Source organism: Marmota flaviventris, chromosome 6 (assembly GCF_047511675.1).
Source record: "Marmota flaviventris isolate mMarFla1 chromosome 6, mMarFla1.hap1, whole genome shotgun sequence".
NCBI lineage: Eukaryota > Metazoa > Chordata > Mammalia > Rodentia > Sciuridae > Marmota > Marmota flaviventris.
Window position 1 is genome coordinate 147,791,468 of NC_092503.1, and position 4,419 is coordinate 147,795,886.

A 4,419-nucleotide genomic window follows, 5' to 3' on the forward strand; every position below is an offset into this window, starting at 1 on the left:
TAGGGAGTGCTTTTCTTTTTTTAAAAATTTAAAACTACCCAGAAGCCTAGGAATGGGTGCTAGGATGTCCATGAACTAGGTGGAGAACCAGAATCCAAGATGAAGTTATGGAGATGAAAGATTGACAGGTGCATTCTTCCCCAGGAGGGAGGGCCCACCTGGCAGGTGGGCAAAGAGTCTCCAGACCCACCCTGAGCTGCATGGCTACCAGTTAGGATGCAGTCCCTTACCCACCTGCATGACCATGGGAGTAGGGATGGGAAGAAAGGGGGAGAGTGATATGTGAAGTCAGGGCCCTTGAACCTGGGTTTCATGGGGTTTGACTCTAGATCTTTGAATAGGTCCTTTACCCCTAAAATGTTAAAAGCAATCTACAAGTGGTTGTCGTAGTTATGGAAGTGTCATAGATGTGTGGCTCTTTACAAAGATGAATACATACATGTACCTGTAAAAGCTGGAGGTTTCTGTTCAATGGCAGCAACTCCATCCTCAAATACTTCACCAGAAGTACTGGGGAAACCACTTGGCATGGTAATTCAGAACTCAGAGCAACTCTTATCCACCTGGAGTTGTGCTGGTGTGGACAGGCGACTTACTTCTCAGAGCCTCGGGTGGAAGATCTTTAGAATGAGAACAGCATCTGCCTAATAAGTGTCTTGTGAAAATTAAATGAGATAATACGGAAGGGCTGAGCCTAAAGTCCAGCAAAATAGTAAGCCCTGAACGATGCCCGGATGAGAGAGGAGACAGAGTCAAGGAAATGCAGCAACCGGGGATTTTCCATAAATACATTTTGTTAAAAGGAACAAATTGACGTGGTGTGTGGTTCATGTTGCCCTCAGAAGAACCAGTAAGTGGTGAACTGAATTCTGCATGGCATGTCGGCCCCCCTGGTCAGTTTGGACTGACTTAAAGTAGGAACATGATCAAGATTCAAGAGTAGTGCCAGGTGTGGTAGTGCACACCTGTGATCCCAGCGGCTCAGGAGGCTGAGGCAGGAGGATCACAAGTTCGAAACCAGCCTCAGCAACTTAGTGAGGCCCCAACCAGTTTATGGAAACCCCGTATTAAAACAAAAAATATAAAAGGGGTTGGGGATGTGGCTCAGTGGTTAAAGCTCCCCCACCCCCAGGTTTAATCCCCAGTACCAATAAATAAATAGAGATTTAAGAATAGGTGGTTTCAACATTTCACACCTAGTATTTGGGGTAAGAAAATGTGTGTGTGCACGCGTGCATGCAGGAACATGTGTGTGAAAGGGAGGAGGCGGGGAGAAGGGCTAGGAGGGCCCTTCTTTATCAAGGAGAGTGGATTGGTCTTCTGCTGCCTCATTGGATCCGGTCAAGATCTGGGAGAGCATGGTGGCTGATGGGGACCATATGTAGTCTTTGTCTTCCTGTCAGGGAAAGCTTTGATCTCTGGGCTTCCTTTGCCTGTGGGATTCCTTCTGCAGTTATGATATTTCGTCTCGGGATTTCCCAAGACACACAAGCAGGCATGAAAATCTGCTTCACATTCTTCCAAATGATAACCTGCGGGGTTTTGTATTCTTAGTAACACTTAGCAGAAAAGACTGAGCCACGCTCCCAGAATCCAACTCAGCCCGGTTATTGGCTGGGGTCTCAGCCTGTGGTCATAGAAACAGCAAGTGACGCCACGGATTGACCCCACAACAGAGGTCTCGGAATAATTCGGAGGATCTCAGAATAATTCAGTCTTTCCTCGTTGGCAGCTTTATTTGGTTGCATTAACTGAATAATTGTTTGATGCTTTATCGCTCCTATGTAAAAATAGCCAAAGGCCTCAAAATCTTAGGAACCCTTTAATTCACTAGCGTTCACCCACCATAGCTTTGTGATTATTTGCTGAGCCAGACTCGATCTAACTGGTGGGTAAGATTCAATCTGCGAGCTCTTCTTGGAGAGTCGATTATTTTTTATTGTCCTCTCAAGATGTGCTTATTTCCTAATTTTTACCTTTAAATTATATAAGAAACTAAAAATTTCACCACCTGATCTTTTGGTGTGTGTGTGTGTGTGTATGTGTGTGTGTGTGTGTGTGTGTGTTGTTGGGCAAAATTAAATGTAAACATATTGGCTATGTTTAAATATAAATATACTCGCCTTAGGCAAGAGGCTCTTGTAGACACTGCCATACTTAAAAGGCAAGAATCCATCCTTCCTTTCAAAGAGCTTAAAATCAGTAAAAGGAGAAACGAGCTCAGTGCTGTGTGCACGGTTAATTGTTTTACTTGATATTAGAGACGTATAGAAAGGATAGGGGGAACACACCCACAGAGTTTCTGGGAATATCTTAGAAGGCTCTGCAGAGCTGACTGCATTTGAATGTGGAGGAGAAGCAGGATTTTGAAGGGAAGGGGTAGAGAAGGGCGGCAGGTGTGACGAGGGCAGAGTCTTCAGGGCAAGGAGGTGGAAGGGAGGCTGGACGGGGGCTGCCTGAGAGTCTGGAGGCAGAGAGGACCCCGTCCAGCTGCAGCAGGGGGGCAGCATTGAGAGATGGCTCTTAGCACAGAGGGTTTGTGTGGGGCAGCATTGAGGACCCTGAGCTGGGCGCTGTCACATTAGATTCAATTTGGGGAAAATAACCAGGAAAACAAAGTAAAGGGATGAACACAGAGCTGGAAGAGGTGGGAGGCCGGAAGACCCCCCCGGGGAGACTGACAGCCCCAAGAAGCGCCGAGGAAGAGATGGCGACCGGCTGGCTCCTCCGCTGTGGCGTCCTCTCATCAGCCCAGCTGCTGTGCAGACGTTGGCAGCCTTGGTGTTGGACTTCAGCCCTTTAAGAACAGTTCTTAAGGTCTCCTTTCCCTTCAAAGTGACCAGATGAACAGAAAGACCTGGTCCCTTCTGTCTTAACCTCTCTCCATCAGGCAGAACTGAGTCATAGGGCACAGGAAAGGTCCCCGTGTTTCCAGTTGTCATAGAACCAAGAGACCGACCGCCACTGCTGGGCCCAAGGACGGCTCCTCCTGGAGGCTGGCTCTTCTCTTCAACTCTCCAGTCCTAGAAGAACATTCCCGATGTCCCCCAAGTACAATTTTTTTAGTCAGCTTTTTCGCTGCCACGACTAAAATACCCGACCAGCACAATTTTAGAGGAGGACAGGTTTGTTTGAGGGTCCACAGTTTCAGAGGTCTCACTCCATAGACAGCTGTTCCATTCCTTGGGGCCTGAGGTGAAGCAGAACATCATGGCGGACAGGTGTGGCAGGGGGAAGCAGCTCACTTGGTGATCAGGAAGCAGAGAGAGACACTCCACTTGCTGAATACCAATATATGCCCCAAAGCCATGCCCCCCAATGCCCACCTCCTCCAGCCATACCTTACCACCTCATTTACCATCCAGTTAATCCTTATCAGGGGAATTACTCACCGATTGGGTTAAGACTCTTATAACCCAATCATTTCTCCCTAAACCTTCTTGCATTAACTCACATGTGAGCTTTTGGGGGACACCTCATATCCAAACCATGAAAGGATTGTATTTGACCAGTGATTACTTGGCTTAGGAAATGTGGCAGGCACCATCTTTGGGGTTTTTTGGTGTACATAGGTACAACCCGATAACTAGCATTGAATTTTTTCCTTGGTTCTGAGCCTTGGTAGTATTGTCCAGCCGATTACGTGTTATGTAATTGCTTCTTAGTGATATTTAAAAAACAACCTTGCAGCAGTTGGGTGACTGGCAAATCCTGCTAACAACCAAGAGACACCTTCCGGCTGCACCACAGGTTGCACATCCTGGAGAAAGGAGAACACTGCTGAAGAGGCACGCTGCCCAGTGCTTGATAAACTACCCGGCCCCACTCTGTCCTTCAGAGAGAAGGCCTTCCTCTTGCAAAGGGATCTCTTTTCTTTTCCACTTCTTTATTTCATTCTCCCCCTGGGATTCCAGGCAGTGCACAGTTAGGTAACAAAGGACTATCAGGAAAACATCATCGTCTAGGCTGGGTCTATTTGTTTCCATGGTTCCTGAGAAGTTAGGGTGAAGGAGAGAGGCGAACCTCAGGCACTAGAAGCAAATCTTCTATTCTTTTCTCCTTTCAATGCATAAACACGTACAATATCCCTCTGGGCCAGAGAGACAGACCTCACTTAGTGGTTCATTTAGATTCTGCATGAGAAGGAGATATTGTTTTTTCTTCATTATCAGAGGGGCTATTTCATCAAATTGACCATTTCCCCCCACACTCTTTGCCAAAGTACCCTGTTTACAATCTACTCTTGCAGATTACAGTACTTAGTACAGACAAGGAGAGAGAAATTCAGACGCTGAAAAGCTTTGAGACGTCCCACAGAGCTGGAATGCTTTTTTCAAAGGGGGAAAAATTCTGCAAATGTTATGCTCTTGCCTGTGCCCCCAGAGCCAGCTGGACGGCCCATAAACAGCTCCATTCAGG